Below are 16,706 nucleotides of genomic sequence, written 5' to 3' on the forward strand. Positions count from 1 at the left end.
AATTGAAAGCCACAATTTTAGTGGATTCTAAAATGTTAAAAATATTGTCTACAATTTTCCTTAATTAGCAAATTTTGTACAAGAATGCTTTCACATGTGGCATTAGAATATGCAACAGTAAGTGGCAGCTTTGCCAGTTGTGTGATCTGTGATTCATGTTTGCATTTCCAAGTCATGTCTATTTCTACTATGCCTTTATTTGTCTTGGCATTTACAGAATTTGTATTGTAAATATAAAATACAGAAGCTTTTTCAAATTATATTTTGGGATGGTGAAGACCACTACCCTCTTCAGTTTTTTTTCAGAGTCTATAATTCTTACTTGAGGAAGAAAGCATGTTCCTATTCAATGCACATGCACACAGCCTTACATAGATAAGAATGTGGGTTGGTGGTGGCTGCTGAAGGTGGCCTTGTAAGAATCAACCCATTGTTCATGTTTAAAAAGAGAGGTACACCGTTTGGTGCTAATGATTGAACAGTAAGAAATGATATTACGATACAAGTTTATTTTAGTTTTTACTTATTTGAAAAGTTCTGATACATATATAAATATATTATAGAAAACAGGGATGAATATTTAAATACAAGTAATGCAGCTATTGTTTAGTAAGGACACTAATGTGCTCATAGTTACTTCTAATTCTGTAGGATGATTGTAATTCACTTATATATGGTTCAAATAAAGCATGCCATATTTTTCCTACATATTGTACTGGGAAGCCCCCTCGTATTTACTAATGAAATCCTAAAAAAATAGGATTCCTTGCCTTGCAAAGAAAATAATTGTTTTATACCTCCTCAAGACTAAATGTTGACTGAAACATAGTTGGTTATTCAATTGTTTTACAAAGTTGGATCAATTTCAGCTTCAGAATTAGCCTTTAATCCAATAATTTGCTTTGAAACTCAAGTTTAAGGTGTGAATAAATGTGTGTGTGCGTGGAGCGTGTGTGTCTGTAATTTATTTTATAGAATATAAAAGTGTTCAACATCTTTTCTCCATGAACATTCTAAATCTTTGAGAAGATGTTATGTTGGGTGGATAGTGCACTAATCACCCAAGATAATATCCAGGCGCTTGAGCAAGTGTGTAGGTGTGTGGTCCCTGAGGTGCTTCTACGAAGATCCAGTCTTCAGCTTCATGTGGCACTCAAGAAGTGAGGAGGAGGTTCTGATGTGTTGAGGGAGGTTGTTCCATGACATGGGTGCAATGTCAAGAATGGTTCCAACCTCTTCAGAAGACACAACCGGGGCCAGCTGGTGCTCCTCCTCTAAAGACAAGGGGCTGCAGCAGCACATCTCCGACCTAGCACGGACTGCGATGGGCCCATTATTATTCTGTCTGCAAGTTGATTGTCACATTCAGAATGACAATGCGTCAGCCTGTGGAGTTACAACATATGATGCACCACATTTTTCTGATGGTGACACTGACACGGTCACACTGACATGAATGATGTTAAGACACATTGGGGGTCATTACGACCCTGGTGGAAGGCGGAGAACCAGCGGTAAGACCGCCAACAGGCTGGCAGTCTTACCTTGTGGGATTATGACCATGGCGGTTACCGCCATGGTCATCTGCCGGTTCTCCGTTCCGCCCGCCAGGGCGGAGACGACCGCCGGGCTGGAGACCTGGGTCTCCAGCCCGGCGGCCACCACTATACTGCCGGCGGTATTTGGACACGGCTTACCGCCGTGGATTTCCAGCGGTTTGAACCGCCATGAAATCCATGACGGTAGCACTATCAGTGCCATGGAATTCCTTCCCTGGCACTGATAGGGGTCTCCCCCACCCCCCACCCCCACCCCAACTCCCTCCCCTACATCCCCCACCACCCCTACCACCCCCCAAAGGTGGCTGGGCCCCCCTCCCCACCCCGACCACCAACATCACATAACTCACACACACCCGACACGCATGCAGGCACCACCAACACACACACGCACACACCCCGACATACATGCCAACATCCACACACACAGTCAGACATGCAAACCCACATTCACACATACACGCACACATCCATACAGACATACCCACAGACATACACGCACTCATTACCAAACATGCATCACCCACACAAGCATAAACGCACTCACACACCCCCTCTACATACTCAGACGCACACCCCCATGCACGCACACAACACACAACCCCCCCACCCCCCTCCCCTAATGGACGATTGACTTACCTGGCCCGTCGATCCTCCGGGAGGGGACGGGAGCCATGGGGGCAGCTCCGCCGACACCACACCGCCAACAGAACACCGCCACGGCGAATCACAGGACGTGATTCGCTGGGCGGTGTTCTGTTGGCGTGGGGGTGGAGGTGGAGCAACCCCCACTTCCCCGCCTCCCGCCAGTATGGCTGTTGGCGGCTCTCCGTCCGTAAAGGGACGGAGAGCTGCCAACGGTCATAATAGGCCGAGCGGCAAACCGCCTGCACTGGCGGTGTTCCACACGGCGGTCCCTCGGCGGTCTTTAAAAAAGACCGCCGAGGTCAAAATGACCCCCATTATATTTAATTAGAAACAAAATACTTCTATTTTCTGATATAGAGTGTCTTTTTTCTTTAATGCTTTCAGATGTGAACTAAAGAGATTACACATGTTTACAGATGCCCCATGTGATTACACTTGGTTAACTAACCATGCGTAAATCTTATCACCATAACAGTGTTAAAAAGACAATGCTAATGACACAGATTTCAATATCATCATTCTGCTAGTGTTGTTAGAAATAACAGTGATTATTTAAGTATTTTCAGCATTGGAAACCTAACACAATCTTTAGCAAGTATATCTGGTCTTAGTGAAAGGTTAATTTGGCGTACCACCTTCAAAATGTAAGGAAGGAAGGAGCAAACATATAAGTGTAGATTCCTCTTTGAGCATAAGTGATTGATTTTTATTGAGTTAAAAAAGTGTTGTAATGATTTTGATATCTTCAAGTAGCCTACAAAGCATTGTGTTCTCACCTTTGCTGACACTCATTTTATTTGTTCTTAAAACACTTTATTAACAATGTGCACAAGCTAAAGTTTAAATAAAAGAATGCTTAATGCAAAGTTTGTAGTAGGTAACCATACTTAAATGTTGTGGACTGGCCCATAAATAAGGTGTTGAATTACGTTAGTCTAACTGTCAATGCCATGTTTAATGGAAAAAACAATGCATAAACACTGAAAGGCCTGTTTTCACATTGAATAGTTGTTTGTGCAAGAAGTTTTTCCTCTGTTTGCTGCAGATGTTACAACTTCAGAGGCCAGCTGTTAGCTAGTTAACAGACACTTGTTTTGTATTACACAACTGATAGTATAGTTCTCACCAGGAGAAGATGAATACAACAGGAAGCATGATTCATGGGAAGACATTTTTGGACCACATAAAAACAATATTGTAACTTCCCAAGGACAAATGTCTTTAAGGGGTATATTTATACTCTGCTTGCGCCAAATGTGCGTTAAACTGTGCACCATATTTAAACTTTGACGCCCGAGCCCGCAGATGTCAAAATTCCTCAGTGTGCGTCATTTTTTGGATGAGGGAAACTGCCTTGTGTTAATGACATGCAAGGTAGGCGTTCCCGCCCAAAAAATGACTTAAGGCCTGTGCGCCTTATTTATACTCCTGCGTCATTTTGACACACAGGAGGGGGCGGGCCTTAAAAAACGGCGCACAGCCTAATATGCGCCGTTTTTTAACGCCTGGGTGAGGGCAGGCGTTAAGGGACCTTTGGGCTCACTTCCATGGTCTCTGACCATGGAAGGAGTCCAGAGGTGCCCTTCCCTGTCCCCAGGGACACCCCCTGCCACCCTCGCCCACCCCTGGAGGACACCCATGGATGGGGGGACCCATCCCAGGTAAGTTGAGGTAAGTTTTTTTTTTTTTTCAAGTGGCATAAGGGGGTCTAATTTGGGCCCCCCTACATGCCACTGTGCCAAATTTCTTTTTACTCTGACCAGTCTGAAGCGCCGGCTAACGTCATTCCTTAAATAAGGCACCTGCATGGTGCGTAGGAATGGTGTTAGCCGGCAGTAAACTTTTTGACGCAAACCAGCGTCGGCGTTGGTTTGCGTCAAAAAGTATAAATATGGGCCTAAGTCTTTTATGTTCTGATAAGAGACTAAGGAGTTTGCTTATTCCAGGGAGTTGTTAATATTTTACTCGGTAGATGAAGAAGAAAGAGAAAGAAATTGCACAATAGAATTTGTGTTTTTATATTAGTGTGTGTTCCTAGAGTAGGGCGGATTCCTTCCCTGACATTCTTGCCAGATACTTGACTCTGATCTTCTAAATTTCTCTACATGAGAGATTATTTAGCCTAATTGTATAGGTCTGCTAGCTCATGACTGTGGATAATTTCTAGCCTGATTTGCGAAACTTCTATGCTTGTGCCTTGATTTCTCTCTCTTATCAGAACTCTGCACTGGATTTATGAACTGACACCTTTTTCTCTCTTAATACTGGACTTATTTAGAATAGGGAGTTTCCATTATGGAACACGCTTGTGGTATTATAACTCTTTTGATTGTGATCTTAACGAACATTTTGTTCAATTTATAATCTAATATAGATTGTTAGACTATATTACCTTTTCATTTTGAAATCTAAAAATGAATACCTAATGAATGAATAGATTGAAAAACTAAAAGATCTGAAAATAAAATCCTTTAATTCACACTAATTCTCTTTAGTGACTGAATGTAAACACTTTAATGATTTATTGTTATGTAGATGTTTGCTCCTCATTTCTCTTTGTCAACCAACAAAAGTCCATAGGACCATTGGCCGGGGGTATTTAATACTTATACTGGAAGACTGAGACACAGAAAACCCAACTCCCTCAAGTGGTAGCAAGAGGACAGTTGGAATGGATTTACAAACATTTTCCGTTAGGTTTGATTCACAAAAGTAATAAAACAAGCACAATTTTTTTATTTACTTTCCAGCGCAAAACTTAATTTGTGCTGGAAAACAGCCCAAAAGTAATGCAAAGCAGCACAAAGCACTGCACTAACAATAGTAGACAGGGGTTTGCGCCAAAAATTAACACAAGCTGAAAGGAGGTGTTAAAAGGAGAACTGTTTTAATTTCTACCTTATTTTGCTACTTTGCATGTTTTCTGCACTGTACTGCATACATATCAAGTAGCAACTTTTAAATTATGTCTAAGCATAGTATGACTTTATCAGTTCAATAGGGACCCTATCTGTGCCTGACGCCTTACCACCACAACTGTTGAAAATAGCTTCCTTAACCTCTAGTGGGGTAGTCAGGAAGCGCAATGCTAAAGAGTGACCTAAAATAAATGTATTAGGAGCTAGGAAGGCTGCATAGACTTTACCAAAGTGCTCCTCCAAGACACTGCTGGAAATGTGGCAAGTAACAGAGTTCAGTGGCCTCTGATTACCCTTCAGTTTAGAATCTGTGGTCCAAAAAATATTCATGTTACCAAATTTGGAAGCTGGAATTAAAACATCCCATTGAGAAGCGACTAGCTCCTGGTGTCGTTTAACAATGCTTTTTTTGTACTGCTTACGCAGGGAGGCAACCAGGGCTGAATTTCTAGGTTCAATTTTCCAGTGCTGATCTAAGTGCCCTATTAGCTGTGGAAAAATCAGAATTGAACAACCTCTGAGTAACCAGTGTGGGGAGGAATGGTTTCAGAAGAACATTACGAGCTCCCTGCCAAAAATCAAGAAAAGCACTCACCACCTCCGTACTATGGGCCGTTTCGGAAAGACAGAGCAACAGTTCATCCCGATAGGCCCTGATTAAGGAGGAAAAGAACTGAATAGGGTCTTCCAGCCGCCACACAAATCTCAAATTATCAGTGGTTGGGTGCACATTAAAGGCCCAACATCCCTCCTAAACTTTTCCTTAGAGTGGGCCAAACGTGCTATCTTTGATGGGGTTGTGATCACTATATCTGGAATGTGCTACCATACAATGGGATGATAAGTCCTCCAGATTGCGTGTAATGAAGACGTAATCTTTATTATAGAAGGGCTCCTTCTTCCCCTAAATGTTGGTATTTCTCCAGAATGGGAATCCACAATATCCAAGGCATTAACCGTATCGAGGGGGGCTAGGAACGCAATTAGCTCCCTATCACTTGGGTCAAACTTAATACCCCAAGATTTTTAGGGATTTGCACATTAAAGTCTCCAGTCAGATATAGATATGACATATGTCGGGTGGACACCAAGCTCTCCACTAGATTAGAAATAAATCCAAACGGGGAGGGAGGGGGCTGGAATTTGGTACACCAACAATGTAATTATTATAGAAATTGATGATATACAAATTGAATGCAAGTTTAACAACTAAACACTGAAAGCTATGATTCTTGGTGTCAAGATTTATAACGCATCCCCTAATGACTGTACTGACCCAGATAGCAAATCCACCCAAGGCACACCCACTTCGTGACGGAGTGGCAGGAATACTAAAACATTGGAATCCATCAACAAAAACAGGTGAGAAAACCCAAGTTTCTTGGAATTAAATAATATCATACTTTTTAATAAATACAATACGGGCTTCTCAGAGTCTATCCCACTCACAACGTCACTCATAACACCTGCCTCAGAATGATCAGACATGATAAAAAGGCACTTGCAAGGCACAGTTGCTATATGCCTGTGTCTGCTTGGGGGGGACCCAGTAAGTCAATCTACGTTTTCTAAGTAACTAAACACAGATGACCTGTTCCTACAGGGTATGGTTCCAGGATTGCTTGGCTGCTGGGCATAAACATCCTGCACATGGCAAGGGGGATGATAAAAAAACCAAGAGGTAAAACACTATTATTAGTTTTGTTTGAACAGTTAAACTCTTTTCTCGCCAGTATATTACGCACACTAATGGGTTTAAAAAAATTTAATAACAATACAATCCCCTGAGATATTTTTCTTGGTATGCCCTAGCCAGTACACTCTTCTTACCATCAAAATCTAAACTGTTTGTATTTAAACAACCAGTGGCTCACCTTGTTCCGAGGCTGGTTGCATGACTCCTCCTAGTCAATACTTAAAGAAGGCAACCCTGCTAAACCTAAAACATGGAGACAAGCTGCAGGTGGGAGACTCAAAATGTCTTGGCAAGGTGGCAAGGTGTCAAAATGCGATTATCAGCAGGAAAGCCAGTATAACTCCCAACAGGTAGGGATAATGAGCCAGTGGAGGGCTTGTGGCAGTGTGCAGAAACAGACTCTAAACCAGTGACCTTCAAACTTTTTAATGCTGCACCCGCCCAGTCTAAAAATAAAAATGATTGGGCATTTATTTTATAAAGCTGGCAATGTTTAAACATGTCTAGACCTATTTAAACATTGCAGTTAAGTACTGTTACCTTTCTAAAAATGCAATAACATGCTTCTGCTTAAAACAAAGGACCGTTATCTGTATAATGCTTCGTTTGGCTAGAGTCTGGCACCCACCCTGGGATCACTTGAGGCCCCCCTAGGGGGGCCCACCCCCCCAGTTTGAAGATGTCTGCCCTAAACAGTTACTCAACTCAGTACTATTAGATGCAGCCTTAGTCATTTATGTATTAGTGTATATACACATATATATATATATATATATATATATATATATATTGGGAACACACACAGCTCCCCTGGAGCCCCCAGGTGGGAGGGATATATTACTTGTACTCTGCTGAGCAATGCAAAAAGAATTGCTCACAAACATGATTAACATTAACTGCATTACAGACAATCAGATAGTACAAGGTTATTAGCGGAGCCTCAAGAGCCCTCGTATTCAAATAATATATTAAGGGTTTCAGTTTGCATTCAACAATAATAACAATAATACCAATTTAATGGACAGATAATCAAAAAATGTGATTAAAAAAATAGCGCATCACAGGTCTGGCTATCAATATCGAGTGTCAAAATGATGAGAGCAGCTGGTGATTGTCTCCAGAATGATAACTGACCACTGTTGCTCTGGCCAGGCGGGGGTGGTTTCCTTTTAGATATCTTGTTCTTACCCAGTTGTTGTTTCCTTTTGACAACTGTGGCTGGAGCACTCTGTTGCCCAGGGAGAAAATTTTATTTGAAAACGTTTAAAGGAGGGGTGGCTTCATTAGTAGAACTAAGGGAGGTGACTAGGTGACCCGGGGATGGCTGGCCCCCGCCCCCCTGTGATGGACCTGTGTCTGCTACTGCATCGGAATGGATAGTGGTGCCGGGGAATCGAGGCAATGATACCCCATAATCAATAGAAAATCTATGCTCAGTCAGATCAATCTCATTAGCCACAAATCCAACCACCCTTTCCACATATTCTTGATTGAAATAGAGGAGCATACAGCAGCAGAATCCCCTCTAATCATGCATTTCCCCATAATGGCGATAACACCAACTTCTCACGTTCACAATATGTGGTAGTTTATTAACCAAAGGGACACACCATTAAAGGGTCCCAAGGATGAGCTTGAAAAAGGGGTGGCACAGCCCTGCCTCGTTCGACCACGGACAGGTGCAGATGGCCCACCCTTGGCCTGGGCTTTGCCTGGGCTTTGCCCGGGCACATCCAGTGCTATGGTGATAGCAGCCTCCTTAATTATGTCGGATGGCGCACCCGCCTACTTACAGGGTCAGGGCAGGGGCAGAACAGAGCAAGCAGCCTCCTGGGACTTGGAGTCTCCTTTCAAATGTCAGCGCGTCCTGTGCTGCAGTGATAGCATCCTCCTTAAGTATGCCCGCTGGTGCACCTACCTCCTTGCAGGGTCTGGGCAGAACAGTGCAAGCCGGCTCCAGGGACTTGGAACCCTCCCCCTTTTTAAATGTCAGCGCATTCTGCCTTGTTAAGTGCGCTCAATGGTGCAACTGCCTCTTTCCAGGGTCAGGGCAGGGGTAGAACATAGCAAACAGGCTCTTGGTAGTTGAAATCCCCACTTTCGAATGTCAGTGCGTCCAGCACTGCAGTGATAGCAGCCTCCTTAAGTACACCCGATGGTGCACCCACCTCCGTACAGGGTCAGGGCAGAGGAGAGCAAGCAGCCTCCTGGGACTTGGCGTCCCTTTTCAAATGTCAGCACATCCCATGCTTCAGTGATAGCAGCCTCCTTACAGGGTCAGGGCAGGGGCAGAACAGAGCAAGCAGCCTCCTGGGACTTGGGGACCCCTTCAAATACCAGCACATCCATTGTTCATACATTGTTGAATTATTGCAAAAAGGAAATGCTTCAAAGCTCTCACAGATTTGATAAGGGGAGATTTGCGAGTCCTTGTTTGGGAGGGTGAGGAGGCACCACTGGAGGGTACGCCAGCTCATTATATGGAAACAAATGTGGCACTCCATACATGTTTGTGTCTTTGTCAATTTTTCAAAGTCACTTAAATGAAGGCGTATTTCCACAGTATGGCACTTCTGATTTAAAGATTATTGAAAAGTTATGAGAATAGACCTACAAAGTATGGAGCATTAAATACTTGGGACAGAGTGACTCACATTAAGGAGAAAGAACAATACCAGAATAGAGCAAGGAGAGCAGTGCAAAATTACATAGATGCTCAATAGGATGAAGGGCAGCAAAGGTGGAGGACGTGTCAAGCTAGAATGTATCCAGCTGTAACCACAGAAAATACTAAAAAGAATCGGAAACAGGGAAATGATGATGAAAAAGCTGCAAAGAAAACACACAGATAGTGACTCAGGAGATAACATTTTAGAAGTTTTGTTGTCCTCACGTCCACCTCCATATGTGGCCCCATAACAAATACAGATGGTGTTACAACCACTAGTGCTACAGTGGATATAGCCCCTGTTGATCCAAGTACAATTCAGATTGAAAGACCATCCGCAGCACTTCCAAATGTTCCTGCACTCATGAAGCAACCCCTAGAGTAATTGTTCTGAGTTTTCCTGCTTCTGTTGTGACTGTTTCTGCGCCAGTGTCACCAGTTGTATCGCACAGATATTGGCAGTGCCGGTTGTTACTACACCAATAAATATTATTCTAAATACTGTTATTTTAGGTGCTGGTGGAGGAGTGACTGCGACAAGGTTTATCCTGACATCTAAGAATTTGCAGATTGTTACCATAAAAAAAATAACCAATCATTGAGAAGAGAGGAGAATTGTCTTCATGACGCAAATTGTACAAGGAGCAACAGGATTGGATTTTTGCCCCATGATTTGAGAAACCCCCTAATAACCAGGATATGCCAAAATTGAAGGTAAAATTAGAAGAAATTAATAGAGAATACTTGGACATGTCACATCTGAATCAATATCAGGAAAACAAACTGATATATTTAAGTAAAGAAACTACAAGACGTGTGCCTTGAAAATATGAGGTAGACCTTTCTAAGAGTGTTCTTTTACAGAAGAGCTTGAGGGCATGGGGTACAATTAGATGATGCAGCTATTCTGACAATGAGGTATTTAGCGATGAGATTACACATTGCAGTATTAGTAAAAAGCATCCATAAATGGAGTGACTTTGACAGGTTAGAGAATAAGTGAGCAAAGAAACAGGGAAAGAAAAAGAAACAACTAGATCCCACCAAAACAAAAAGCACCCCCAGATGAAGATAAAGCTTTGACCTTCCCCATGAGGGAAATACCAGGCGGAGGGTATGTTCATGCTCCATGGAGTAGAGGTGATCTCACAACATTTATGAAAAATTTACAAAGTTGAGAGAGAATCCTGCAAGTTGATAGATTTGTAGAAACTTTCAGAAGGTTTTGTGGACAGATTTGAATAACTTCTTTGATATTGTGGTACTGAGTGATCTTTGGGCAAAACGCAAGATGGCTGTGCAATCACCACTTTCTGAACCTCCAAGAGATACACGTACTTGTACACTTTATCCTTTGGTAATGACTAAATACAATGAGGTGATTACCTTTTTAAAAATAAAAGTTCTAGCGAGGGGCATTGATTGCTTAAAGATCAATAGAAATACTCAGGAAGCCAAAGTATCAGTGCATGCATACTATGAACGATTGTTGCAGGTGTTTAAACAGCATAACAAACAAGAAAATCCAGAAAAAGGAGATAGGGAGAGCTTTGTGTCACAGTTCATTTGGTGGTTGAGACCAGAAATCAGTATCCACGTACAACAGAATATGATTTGTTGGCAGAAAAAAAACTTTAAACGAGATCTGAGGTATGCAAAATACGCATACAGGAAATGTTGGTGAAAAGCAAGGTGTTGGTATTCAGGTTAGAGGTTAAGTGATGCAAGTGGAGTTAGTCTTTCACGGGGTAGAGGTCGGGGTAGAGGTCGGGTGTTTTGGTTGATCCAAATTCAGGGACTGATATTGCAGCAAAGAAAATAACTCCTTGTCATTATTGCAACAGGCTTGGGTATTGGAAGGGAGAATGTAAACAGAATCCAAATCAAGTGAGTGGGACTGGTCAGATACCTGGGATAAATTAAAAACAAATGCTAAATGTTCCAGTTTAAGTACCTGCTCAAAGAATGCCAGTGCAATAACAAGGTCCCATAATTCAACTTCCACAAGCTCCAGTGGCACCACATCCTATGAGTAATCCCAGATTCAATATGGATCAGGTACCAAGATCAAATTCAAATCCATTCCAAAATCACAACCCATTTCAACAGCTCCCTATGTTAAAGAACAAAAGTTCAATTCCCAATAACAGTGCCTGAAGGGGGAGAAAGATTGTGCAGTTGGTGCAGTCTTAGAGGTAGACCAAAGTGGACCATTTGTAGAAGGAGAGGTGTCATTTGCTATTGACAAATGAGTTCTCTGATCCACTGTTAGAACAGCGGACGTCCCAGACCTACCCTTCTCGAAAAATAAAATCCAAGTTGTCTGTGTCACAAATAAACAAAAAACTAATCTGGTTTCAAAGAAAGTGCATGTAAAATAGGTTTATTGGAGAAAAATCCTCTATTTGTAGTATGTGATCTGAGTCCTGTAAGTTTATCCGTGAGGGATGTTTTGTGCAAGTTAAATTGCACTATATACTGCACACCTGATAGTGTTGAATTTCAAACGCATGATGAAAATATTGAATTTAAAATGGCCACACAAGAAACAGCTGAAACATTATTTCCCATGGGAACGATGGAGGATTTGCCTCCTGATCTGAGAGAAACAGTAAAAACATAAGTATGGGATTTTTCAGGAAAATTTTTATTATTAACGTTTTAGAACCAGTCTAAATAACAATAAAACCAAATGCTGTGTTCTTGAGAACACCACCATATAAGTTAACACCACAGACAGTGGATGGAATAGCACCAGTGATTGAAAATATGTTAAAACAAGGAATTTTGAAAGCAATTGTTGGAAGTCTTTAGAATTCTCTCATTACAGAAGCCCAGTGGACTCTTCGGATCTTCGAGAAATTAAGAACATAGATGTTCCATGTTGTCCCGTGGTACCAAATTCAGCAACAATATTATTTTATATTCCCTGCACTGCAGAGTGGTCTAACGTTGGGGACCTTTATGAGGCCTTCTTCTCTACCTATTTCCATGAGGACAGCCACTTTCTTTCTCATTTGTGTTGAGAAATAGGAATTTGGCATTGTGTTGAGTACTACAAGGGTATACAAAAAGTTCTTCAATCTTTAAACATATCTTTAAAAAGAATCTTGAGACTCTGCAGATGGCATGCAATTCAGTCCAGTCGATGACTTACTTGTGGCTTCAGGTTGGCAAGAAGCCTGTAAACTGGACACCATTGCTCTTTTAATACATCCAGCTGACAGTTGACACAAGGTGACCCTTAGCAAATTGCAATACTGTCAAAAAGAAGTCCTATATTTGGGAAATGTCATTGAGAAGAGAATGAGAAAGGTGTCATAGGAGAGAATAGAGACAATTCTGAAGATGAAACCTCCCAGAACTCAGGGAGAGATTAGAATGTTCCTTTGAATGGTTAGCTACTGTAGACAGTGGATACTCTACTTTTCCCAGGTGGCCAAACCTTTACTTAGGATAATGCACAAAGATGTGCCTGATCCGCTTCTTTGGGGTGATTGCTTGAAAGGGTTCCTAGAGGCAAAAGAAAGTCTCTGTCATGCCATGGTGCTAGGAATGCTCGATTACATTAATATGTTTACATTGTTTTGCCAAGAGAGGTAGGGCTGTACTCTTTCAGTGTTTACTCAAATACATGGAGACTCGTGAAGACCTGTGCATATGTTTGAACAGCACTTGACCCTGTTACTGCAATACTTTCTGGCTGCCTTAAAGCAGTTGCAGCAGTTGGTGTCAGTTTTGAGAGATGTGAGAGCATGGGGATGGGACATCCTCTTACAGTCATGGCCCCTCACTTAGTCGAACCTTTGCTCACTCGTACAAAAACACAGTATCTGACAAACAGCAGACTTACAACGTATGAGCAACAGGTTCTTGCAGCAGAGAAGGTTGTATTAAAAAGATGTCAGACGCTAAATCCAGCTACATTCTAACCACTACCTGGGAATGAAATAGATGGGTATGAGATTGAACATGACTGTCTAGATGTTATGGATTTATGCACCAAGCCACAATAGAACATTAAGAATGAATCTCTCTGAAAGCCTGACTATGTAATCTTTGTGGATCACTCATATTTCAGAGACAATGAAGGACCTTTGAGAGCAGCCTTCGCAGGTTGTACAATTCAATAAGTGATGAAAGCCTCCTAGCCTCAAAGCATTACCTGGGCAAAGTGGCAGATTTCATTGCCCTTGCAAGAGCTTGTTGACTTTCAGCTCAATTGAGAGTGGACCATATTTACAGATAGTCAATATGGTGTTAGCGTGGTCCATGACTTTGGACAGTTATGGTTGCAGAGGGTATTCATGACATCATCAGGTTCCTCCATTAGAAATGAGATATATATAATGAGACTACTGAAAGCTTTGCAGTTACCCTAAGAAATTACTGTAGTTAATTGTGAAGCTCACAGAAGTGGTAATGTTTGATAACTGTTAGAAATTGCTACACTGATGAGGTTGCAAGGTACTGTGTACTTGTGGCATGCACATTTAATGGAGAATATGCAACTGAATCTGAAGAAAGCCCTGACCTTTCAGTGTTGTCAATAGCTGATACAGCAAAAGATTACAGAAAGAGGTTTCAGAAGCAAAACAGCAAGGATTGACCAGAGCAGGGTGTGCAAAAATTGCAAATGACATTTGGGTTTCAGCAGATCGAATACCAGTGTTACCATGCAGTTTATAATTTCCCATGACACAATACTTCCATGGTTGTACATACATTGGAAGAGATGCAGTGGTTAGGCTGTTTAGACAGAATTGGTTCAATCCCAGATTCTGAGTTTTAGCTGAAGAACTATGCCATAGATGCATTACATGTCAGCAGATAAGTGTAGGAAGGAGAACCCTTGTAACACTTATTCATAATGGAAGACCAGTAAGACCCTTTAGCATGATGCAGTTGGATTTTATCAAGATGCCTGTTTGAAACGGGCTGAGATACATCCTGGTTATAGAGTACATTTTCTCCAGATGGGTGGAAGCCTCCCCAAAATGGAGAAGTGACAGTCTGCCTGTAGCTAAGCCTCTGTTATGAGAACTCATCCCACAGTTTGTTTTATCACTGGTTTTGATGAACTTCGAAGCACTTCTAATAGGAGAACAGGATTATCACCTCCGGAAATACTCCTGGGTCGTGCCTTGAGACTGACTGCCGTACCTGCAAATATGCTTGCAAACATCACAAATGACATCATACTCAATTACTGCAAAGGATTAGCTGATGTATTGCATTCTGTTTCTCACCAGGTTGGAGCTGTCACTGCCAGTCCACATCAGGAGCAGTGCCAATACCTTAACCCAGGTGACTGGCTTTTGATGAATAAGCATGTGCCAAAATACTGCCTTAAGCCAAGATGGAAAGATCCCTACCAGGTTATCCTGATTGCAAACAAGGTTGTCAAGTGTGGCAGGATACGTAATTGGGTGCACGCTTCGCATACTCAGAGAGTCAGGTGCCCATACAAAGAAGTACTGTTCTTTGAGTCAAATCCAAGATTGCTTGTACCTGTACACCCATAAGGACCAGATTGGGGGGGAGTAGCACAAAACATTTCACTGTTGCAAGTTCTGAAATCTCACAACGTGGAATGGCAACACACACCAAAGAGGAAGAAACAATATCTGAAAATAAAGGAACTATTGAAACATCACAGGCACAATCTAATGACCTAGATGAAGGAAAAAGTGTGAGAAGAGAAAGACCCCCATGGAGATTGGAATGGTCAAATAGAGGAGGGAATTGAGATCAAAAGTGTCAATTGAACAAATACCACAAACTATTGTAGAAGAATCAGAGCCTGGTGGTATAAGAGAAACAGAATAAAATCAACAGACACCAAGGAGATCCAAGAGATCAAGAGTACCCTGTCAAAATTATTCTGCATCTGAATGGACCTACTATACAGAGAATGTGCCAAATGTATCAGGTCAAAATCCTAATTATTTGAGATCAGAGTTATTTGAACCTCCATGATATGCCACACTGAGAAACAGCATTGATTAAGATTTCTGAAACCAAATTACAGTCAAAGGATTTGATCAGCACTATTTAGTGAATTCAAAAACTGAATCAATTGAGAAAACAAATGATTGCCCATGTTTAAACTATGAAATAAAAGACTGAGATAAATTAAACTGAAAATAAAATAAATAAGGAAAATAAATAGAAAGAATTAAGAAGAATTCCCTAAGGCCAAGGTAGCTGTAGAAGAGGTGGGATAACACATTTAGAAGAAGATGTAGCAGTGTTAGGGATGTCTCACAAAGATTATTGTATATAAGTTTAATGAAATAACTGCAAGTGTTCAATTAAGAAGTTCTTCACGTTTTCACAAGTAGAAGTCAACACAGAATATTGTATCTACTGCTGCTATTATTCAACTAAAGGTCCGACTGTAGACAAATGTGTATCCTTACCAATGCTAAGTGTAGAATAGTAATTGTTGTACACTAATAGTGGTTATATTAGCTGTTTAATCCTTTTAGTTGGTATGAATTTTACACCAGAAATAGAAACACTTGAGTTACACCTGCACCTACAACACCTGCAAACATAATGGATGAGACAAAATTAAAGGCTTCATTTGTTGATCATTCAGAAGAAAAGCTTTCAACCATTGTTTATTCTAGGATAGTTCAGGAATACACTAAAGATTTAGATACTAAGGATTGCTATGTTTGTGGACGATTACCTTCTTCAGTTGCAGATGAAGTGGCATTAAATCAGATACTATTGTCCTATGCATTACATGTAGTATTTTGCTTAGTTTATTCTACAGGCAGGAGCGTGTTGAATATTATTTTCCCAATCATGATATGATTCTTTCTAAAGTTCTCCTTCCGAAAAGAATGAAGCCTCATCCACAAGCAAAAGATCACCCAGTCAGACACTGTTAAGGCATATGAAAAGAACCTAATCTGTTTGACGTTTTAAGAGGACTTGTTCAAATATTAACGGGTAAGCGGAAGTTATTCCTGGAGTTTATTTTGTATGTGGGCAAGATGCTTATTTCCAGTTGACAGCTGGCTTGGCGGACGTTTGCTATTTAGCTTTACTGCTTCCTAAAATGTATCATGTAGATAGAATTGACGCTTTTACAATGACACCGCCCCATAGATATCCATGTAGTACAAATGATGGGACACGGTTAGTGGGAGATATTTTTGGAGCGATAATACCACCTGTAGGAGTAGTTTGTTTTCAACTATGAG

The sequence above is a fragment of the Pleurodeles waltl genome, chromosome 7 (assembly GCF_031143425.1).
Source record: "Pleurodeles waltl isolate 20211129_DDA chromosome 7, aPleWal1.hap1.20221129, whole genome shotgun sequence".
NCBI classification, from domain to species: domain Eukaryota; kingdom Metazoa; phylum Chordata; class Amphibia; order Caudata; family Salamandridae; genus Pleurodeles; species Pleurodeles waltl.